The sequence below is a fragment of the Cervus elaphus genome, chromosome 8 (genome assembly GCF_910594005.1).
Source record: "Cervus elaphus chromosome 8, mCerEla1.1, whole genome shotgun sequence".
Taxonomy (NCBI): Eukaryota; Metazoa; Chordata; class Mammalia; order Artiodactyla; family Cervidae; genus Cervus; species Cervus elaphus.
In genome coordinates this window covers 37,260,211-37,269,418 of record NC_057822.1, presented here as the reverse complement: position 1 = coordinate 37,269,418, position 9,208 = coordinate 37,260,211, and the positions used below count along the sequence as shown (strand labels likewise).

The 9,208-nt window shown below is 42.6% G+C and overlaps 1 pseudogene; it reads right to left on the bottom strand.

Moving 5' to 3' along the window:
• Nucleotides 1-21: 21 nt before the first annotated feature.
• The window catches only part of LOC122698200, a 34,162-nt pseudogene continuing 24,975 nt past the window's right edge, over nucleotides 22-9,208 (bottom strand).

Below are 9,208 nucleotides of genomic sequence, written 5' to 3'. Positions count from 1 at the left end.
TAATGTGTTTGCCTCTTCCTTTCAAGCTCCTTGAAAGGGTGCAACAAAAATAAAGCTGGGAATAATGTGGATTTTCTTAACAAGTATCAGCGGGAAAGGTGATGTGGAGTAGCAGTAAAGAGGACAGGTTCAGGACAGAATGCCTGGTGCCACAACCACGAAAGAGGTTTAGTTGATCAGCAGGTTGCTTCACATTTCTGTGCCTCAGTTTCCTAATTTGCAAAATTTGGTGTAATGGTACTCTTCATTTCTTAAGTTTGTGGGGTGCATTAAATAAGCTCTTATTTTAAAATCTTTGACACATTTCAGTTTTGCATGTAATAGTTTTTAGGAAACTGTTCTGCAAGCTTGCAGGTGAAATATCTGGGCATCTTCTTAGTACTCTTTCTTTAGTAGAACTCCCTTTTGGAGACCGCCTTAAGTAAGATGGCTAAGTGCAATTGCCTCAGAGGGAGACAGAGTTAGATAGAGATAGATGTGCCTAACACATCTTTGGTATAAATATATGTGACTACCAGAATAGTTTTATTAATATATGTGTATCCAGAGCACAAGGATAAGAACTAAGCACTACCTAATGAACTGCCCAGCAGTCTCTTCCAAACCTTTTTCTACTTGAAGTGAAGTCGCTCAGTCGTGTATGACTCTTTGTGATCCCATGGACTGTAGTCTATCAGGCTCCTCTGTCCATGGGATTTTCCAGGCAATAGTACTGGAGTGGGCTTCCATTTCCTTTTCTACTTAGGGGAGATACAAAACATTCAGACAGTGCACATCGATAAAAACAAGCACAGAGGGCCAGAAGTTCAGGCACAACGTACGTGATCAGGAAGATACCTTGCAACCATGCAAAGTTCTTGAATCTGCTATTGGCTAGGCTGCTATTGTCCCCGTAACTTGGATCAATTTTCATTACCTCTCACTCATGAATCAACATTTGATAATAATTATAGTACTAAGGAAGAAACGGGGACTAATCATTTAATTGAATTCAGAATTTCTTTGCAGGAAGATAAAGTTAATCAAATGTAATCTAAGTAGGTATTCTATTATCTCCTGAATTTTCTTCAGTTGAAAATACTAGACTTCTTGATTTCAGATGCTGGCACATAGTTGAGAAAAAAAAACAAATTACTTCCCAGCTTAGGGGTATGACTTAATTTTGAAAATGGCAACCTCTTATTGAAATAAGTTCTTGGTGAGTTGAGTGGCCATGATTAGCAAAGAACTACTGCAAATCATTTTTTACTTGAAACTATCTAGCAGTTAAGAAATAAGTTCTTCCTGAAATCCTAAATATAGTAGTCAAATTATGTAACAGTTTACTTTCCTAACACACATGTACATTACAAGATATTGAAGAAGCCCTAAGGACATTCAGATCTGTGCTAATACTGTAGTCACTATCATGTGACTCTATTTGGCAAGACTTCATTTGGCTAAGTCCAGATTTCAAAGACTTAGTATGGACATTAGAATGCAAAATATCTGAATATTTTTCCAATTCATTTAATGTTGAAATATAATATTTTGGATATATTAGATTTAATAAAATCTCTTATTAAAGTTGATTTTACTTGTTTGATTTAACTGTTTCAGAAAAATTACATTTATGCCTCTTACTATAATTCTGTTGATCAGACTTCCAGGCTAAAAAGATGAGTTGTAGTTTGTATTCAGATACAGCTCAACCTGAAACTTGAGTTATATGAAAACCTCACAGTTAGGAGATGGCAGAGAACATGGTTAAGCTTTACATAGTCATTGAATATCCACTGCCTTATGAGGAGATACTCAATGAAATTATAATTTCCACCTATCGCTGATTGAGGGCATGGGGGAGTGGGCCCCCATCCTGTCTTATAATAGGTTTGTTCCATTAACTACACTGAATTGAAGTTTCAGCAACAAATGAGAAAGATCCTACCTTCTTCAGATAAAAGTCCCTTCTTTCCTCAGCTAATTTTCTTTCCTTTCCCTCTCCCTGTCCAGGATGGCCCTTCAATTGTAGCATTTTCATTCTGGAAGCTGCCATGTTTGCCTCCCTAAACCTTTTCAAACACTGTTGACGATGTTATAGATTTTATAAAGAGCTTGAAAAATAACTGGCTAAAAATAATCATCCTTGACTCTTTAACTACTCTGGCCAAATCAATACATTAACCATTGTGGAGCAAGATCACATGCTACTATTTAGGAGAACAACCAGTTTTTTAGAGCTATAATGATGAGAAAAAGACAGCAATTTGCTAAAGAGTTTTTTTTTTCATTTATTTTTATTAGTTGGAGGCTAATTACTTTACAATATTGTAGTGGTTTTTGAGATTTTTAAAAATGGTAAGTACAATGGAAAGTGAGAAAGAATAGTTGAACATTCATTCTAGAAGCCGCATCATCCAGTGCTGGAATATCAAGAGGAATTAGAGCTGAATAGAGGTGGTACAAGGCTGTGGTCCATGTGATTGATTTAATTAGTTTTCTGTGACTGTGGTTTTCATTCTGTCTGCCCTCTGATGGAGAAGGATAAGAGCTTATGGAAGCTTCCTGACGGGAGAGACTGACTGTGGGGGAAACTGGGTCTTGTTCTGATGGGCGGGGCCATGCTCAGTAAATCTTTAATCCAATTTTCTGTTGATGGGTGGGACTGTGTTCCCTCCCTGTTGTTTGACCTGAGAACTGGGCTGAAGCATGCCTCCCCTGATTCAGTGGCATTCTTTAGAAGATACCATGGTAGTATTCATAATACCTATGGTCTTTGTGTGTAGGATCTCCAAGTGGGTGCCTCCTCTGACCATCAAAATAATTATCTGAGTAATAACATTTGGAACCGGAGTCTCCATTTTTTGAAATAAAGTTAACTTCTGTTAAAAATGATTGAGAAGAGCCATATTCCCTAGGGACATCTGCTAGCCTCCTGGCAAGGTAAGAAAGTGCAGATAATCTGTTGCTTTCTTTTCTCTTTATTTCATGAGGTGTTCTTTGAATTGGAGTTCTGAGGAAACTATGGTTTCTTGAAACTATTCCATCTCCAGTAGCTGAAAAGGCATTAGCACTTGAATCTGGAAGACAGATATCAGTTCATCTTGGAATTGTTGGGCCATGCCGGATAAATGAAGGCATAAGATTCCGCAGCAGAGGTGATGTCTCCTTCTTCACATACTTCTCCTGTATTTCAGCCAGTTTGGACACTTCGTTTTTCGTTTTCTTTCTTTCCCAAAAGAAAACCAAAAACAACCTTGACCACGAGGCCCCAGGCTCTCACAGAGTCGAACATAGCTGAGTGACTGAACTGAACTGAACTGAAGAGGTGGCACAATTCTGTTTTTTAAAAGGTTATATATTGTGCATAGAATTCAGATTGCAAATGTTCAGCAAGAGGACACCAGTTCTCATTCAGTGTTTTTTTCTCCATCTATATGTTTACTATATGTTTTTTCATCGGAAAAAATCAGATAAGATGGAGTTTAATTTATTAATCCCTGAAATTTAAAGGATGTATATATGGTACTAGAGGAAGGGTAATAAAACAAGAGGGATCCTAGATGTTTCCTTCCTTATTAAAGATCCTGATGACAGGATAACTGGCAGGAAGGCTAGAGGTCTTCAAATGGAGGAAATAGGCTGCAAGTGTCAGACATTTTTTAATCTCTCTCATAAGCAGCAGGAGGAAACAAACTACAAGTGTCAGATTTCTTCCCCTTCTCTATACAAATTTAAAAGGAGGTTTCTCTTAAAGTTCTGTGTTGCCATGACGACATCTGGTTCCACCTGAACTTAACTTTTCTCAAATCTTGAACTAACCAACGCATTTTTCTCATGGAAATGTTTTTCTTAAGGAAAAGTTTTTCTTAACCTATGTTAATGAACTATGTATTTACCCTGGACTCTTTCTTCAAGTCCTTCGCCAAAGACTCAGAACCTATGTTTCACTCATGCAAATATTCTCTTAAGCTACATTTCCTTTCTCTTTTTAGCAGCCTGCTATCGGAGAAGGCAATGGCAGCCCACTCCAGTACTCTTGCCTGGAAAATCCCATGGATGGAGGAGCCTGGTGGGCTACAGTCCATGGGGTTGCAAAGAGACATGACTGAGTGACTTCACTTTCACTTTCACTTTCTAGGTTTGTAATAGCTTTCCTTCCAAGGAGCAAGCATCTTTTTATTTCATGGCTGCAGTCACCAACCACAGAGATTTTGGAGGCCAAGAAAATAAAATCTGCAACTATTTCCACCTTTCCCCCTTCCATTTCTCATGAAGTGATGGGATCTAATGCCATGATCTTAGCTTTTGTGAATGTGGAGTTTTAAGCCAGCTTTTTCACTCTTCTCTATCAGCCTCAACAAAAGGCTCTTTAGTTTCTCTTCACTTTCTGCCATTAGAGTCGTATCATCTGCAAATCTGAAGTTGTTGATATTTCTCCCAGCAATCTTGATTCCAGCTTGTGCTTCATTCTGCCCAGCATTAACCATGATGTGCTCTGCATAGAAGTTAAACAAGCAGGGTCACAATATACAGCCTTGATGTACTCCTTTCCTGATTTTGAAACAGTCTATTGTTCCAAGTCTGGTTCTAACTGTTGTCTAACTATGTCCAAGAGTCCCTTGGATAGCAAGGAGATCCAACCAGCCCATCCTAAAGGAAATCAGTCCTGAATATTCATTGGAAGGACTGATGTTGAAGCTGAAACTCCAATACTTTGGCCACCTGATGTGAAGAACTGACTCATTTGAAAAGAAAGAACTGACTCCTTCCCCTGATATTGGGAAAGGTTGAAGGCAGGAGGAGAAGGGGATGACAGAGGATGAGATGGTTGGATGGCATCACCAACTCAATGGACATGAGTTTGGGTAAACTCCGGGAGTTGGTGATGGACAGGGAGGCCTGGTGTGCTGCAGTCCACGGGGTCACAAAGAGTTGGACATGACTGAGCGACTGAACTGAACTGAACTGAACTGGAACTGGCCTGGCACCTCTGGGTGTGTCATTTAGTTTGCAGATTGAGGATCAAGGTTTAGTTGAATTTGAATAGGCATCTTGGGCCCATTTGATTTTAATCAGTTTATGTTATGCCCTTGGGCTATATCATTCTTTTAAAAGTTGTGCCCTTCCCCCTTCCCTCCTATTTCTTGCTTTTCCCAAGCCCCGTCTGGGCCCACAGTGTTGCCTCTACAATCCTCTGGAGGGACAACCAGAAAATAGCTGGTTCTTGGGAGGGAAATACCATATCATATCCAATCCCCCTAGATATTCAGGCCTTCATCTTCTGTGATTCCTACCACTTGTGCAACAACAGCATTTCTCAGTGAACCTGCTAGGGCAGGTGACAGGCACACAATGCCTGCTAGAAGCCCATCTGCTGGCATCCCTTCAAGGGCAATTGGGCTTCCAGGGATAATGTTTGCCACTTCGGGAGTTATCCCTGCAGGCCATTTGGGCCCAAACCCTTGCCACCCTTCTCCTAAAGTTACAAACATTCCCTTGGATCAAATCTCCACTCCACTTTTATGGAACATTTGGTCTGTTGCCTCTTCTCAATTGGTTCTTAAGCCACTTACTAACTCCTACAACCAGGACCCTGCCCCCTAATAGGCAACATTGCTCCACCTCACTTATTATTAAAGTACTCTTAATGCCCCTAACAGGACCAGATAACCCACTCCTTTGTCATTACTGCTGTTATTACCTAGAGTGGGTCTATGACAGTGAAAGGTTTATCACTGGAGACACCCTAAGCTGCTCTTATGAAAGACTAGGGGAGGAAATCAGTGACTTACATTCCTTCAGAACAATAAGAGCATAAGGCTTATGTCTGTTTCACCAGGTTCCCAGTCTCAGGGCATAGACTTGAATTACTTTACATCATGGTATCTATTCCCATCTGCAGTGGACAAACCAGCAATAAGTTAAGATTACAACCCCTTCATCCTACCCAGTACTACCCAGTACTTTGGGGACACCCAACTCCAGCCTGGGGATCCCAGGAGGTTGATCTGCCTAGGGATCTGGTCCTCAGAAGCTTGTCACACCTCCATCTGTTCAGGAATCCGCCAGTCCAGGGGTCCCAGGAGGCCAACCTGCCTCAGCCTGCCCAGGGATTTGATCTCCAGGAGGCCGTCATGCCTCAGCCTGCCTGGGGACCTGCACCCTGACCCAGGGACTCCTGGATCTCAGATTGTGAGAGTACTGGCTAGGATAAGCTTCAGAAAGACTCATCACTAAGGAAGTCCACCCATGGAATTAGAAGGAAGCCCATTAGTTGTGGGACTGCACCTGGTCTCAGCAATAACTCAGGAGTCCAATGAGAACCCCATTGCCTTTCTGGAAAGTCTAAAAGAGGCCCTCCAAAAGTTTACCAGTCTGCACTTATACTCTTATGAGGGACAGGTGATTTTAAAGGACAAATTCCTGTCCCAGTGTTCATCAGACATCAGGATAAAGTTACAAAAGCTACAGCAGCAGGATCCTGATGCCTCTTTAGGTAAGACAGTCCAGCCACCAATATCTTTTATAACAGAGAACAGGAGATGGAAGCCAAAGCCCAGGAAAGGGAGAAAAGGAAAGAGACAAGGCATGCAGAGATGCTGGCCTCCAGGGAAGCCCTATGGCAAACCCCAAGTCCTTAAAGGACAAAGCACAAGGCAAATGCCTAATCTGTAAAAAGGTGGGACATTGGGCCAAAGAGGGTCCAAACCATGAAAAGTCCCCTAAAATGGCTTGCTACAAATGCCATCAATTGGGACATTGGGCGACACTCTGCCATCAGTACCCAAGAGGCTCAAGGTCAAGCACCAAGCCTTCCCTCAGGGTGATTCAGCAGGACTGAAGCAGCCTGTTCCAGCCAGCCTGCTTGTCACAGATAACCATCACAGGGCTGGAGCCAAGGGTGCAATTGGATGTGGCATGTAGGTCCAAGAATTTCTTGGTTGACACAGGGGCCGCCTACTCTGTCTTGATCTCCTACTCCGGAGCCTTCTCCTCCCAAACCTGTACTATTTTGGGTGCTACAGGAAAACAATTACAAAAATATTCACCCAAGCACTTCTTTGTTGCTGGGATGGACAAATATTTTCCCACTAGTTTTTGGTCATCCCTGAGTGTCCTACTCCTTTATTGGGAACAGATCTTTCCCTACCTTCAAAAGCTTGTAGCTTTTCCACTCCTGATAGAAGATGCTTTAAAACTCTCTCTCTCTCGGGGCAAGCTGTTTTCACCAGCCACCAAGTGAAACAACTCCTGAATGGAAGAGACCTCTTATGTATGTCTGATGAACGGATCCTCAGATATCAAGTAGTGCTGATGCAAAATCCAGGCCTGAATATATCCCCTTGTGCGGTTCTTAACCCAGCTATCCTCCTGCCTACTTCTGAGGGCTCTCTCCCCTTTCACTCTTGCCTAGAAACCTTGGACCACTGGACAAAACCCCAAGAGAGATTGTCAGAAGATCCTCTGACCAATCCTGAGGAAACCTGGTACACTGATGGAAGCAGCTTTGTCTTGGATGGAAAAAGAAGAGCTGGATGTGCAGTAGTCTCCAATGTCAAGACCATGGAGGCTAAACCTTTGCCACCAGGTACTTCGGTCCAAGTGGCTGAGCTCATAGCCCTGATTTAGCTTTAGAGCTGGGAAAAGGCAAAAGAGTAGCCATTTACACTGCCTCCAAGTATGCCTTTCTTGTGTTACATGCACATGCTGCTATTTGGAAAGAAAAACGCCACTTGACCATCTGAGGGTCCCCAGTCAAATATGGTTATAAAATCCTTAGGCTCTTGGAGGCAGTCCATCTGCCCCCTGAAGTTTCAGTCTCCCACTGTAAAGGACACCAAAAAGGAGCACAGAAGTGGTACGAGGGAACCAAGCAGCTGATCAGGCAGCTAAGAGAGCAGCATTACAGAACCATGACCTAATAGGGGTGGCCATCCTAGTGCCACAGACTAATTTGCCAGAAACTCCTTCCTATTCTGAAGGGGAGACTCTTAAAAATAAGAGTGAGGGCGTTTAAGAAGATCATATGGGGTGGTTCCAAAAGGAGGGACTCCTTTTTCTGCCTGGGAATCTCCAAAGGAAGTTGGTTAAATCCTTACATGCCATCACTCATTTAGGGGAGAGGCCCCCAAGGATTACTAGAAAGGTCCTTTAGAGGAACAGGCCTCAAAATAACTATAAGGCAAGTGGACTCCTCTTGTCCCACTTGCCAGTTAAACAACCCCCATGGAGCTCAAAGTCCCCAGCTGGCCCAGCCCATCCAATGGCGTGGGACCTACCCAGGAGAGGACTGGCAGATGAACTTCACCCAGATGCCAGTTTCTCAAGTGTATAAATACCTACTAGTCATGATAGATATATTCACAGGATGGATTGAAGGCTTTCCCACCCAGACTGAGAAGGCTGAGGAGGTGGTAAAAGAACTGCTCCATGAAATTATTCCAAGATTTGGTCTGCCCAGGTCATTACAAAGTGACAATGGGAAATCATTTACTTCTAAAGTCACCCAAGGGGTCTCTAAAGCACTGAGCATTACTTATTATCTCCGTTGTGCCTGGAAGTCTCAGTCTTCAGGAAAAGTAGAAAGAGCCAACCAATTCTTAAAATCAGCAATAAAAAAGATAACCCAGGAGATCTCCCTGGGATGGAAGGTGGCTTTACCAATAGCTCTCCTCCACACCCATATTGCCCCTAAGGAACAGGTTGGTCTTAGTCCTTATGAGATGCTATATGGGAAATCTTTTGTTTATGTCAATGACCCCTTCCTAGATCCAGAGACTCAGACCCTCTGGTCTTATACCATGGCCATTGGGCAATTCCAACAAGATATACACTTGTGGGGTGTCAACCAGGATTCAAAAGATTCTAAAGAGCCACCACTACATGCTCCAGGGACTCAAGTCCTAATTAAAGTCTAGAAAGATGGGTCCTCAAAGGCTCAACTCCAGCCCACATAGAAGGGCCTCTACCCTGTAATATTTTCTACCCCCACAGCAGTGAAGATACTAGGACATGACTCCTGGATTCACTACTCATTAGTCAAGCCATGAAAGAAAACAGAAGAGGACACTCAATACACCTTTGAACCCCTGGGAAATCTCAGATACCTATTCAGAACTACAAATGAGTGCCATTCTAATGAACACCGCCAAAATTAAGTTTCTGGGGATAAGATTTCTCAGACAGATCTAAAGAGCCAGCACAACTTGGCAGGGGTTGTATTCCA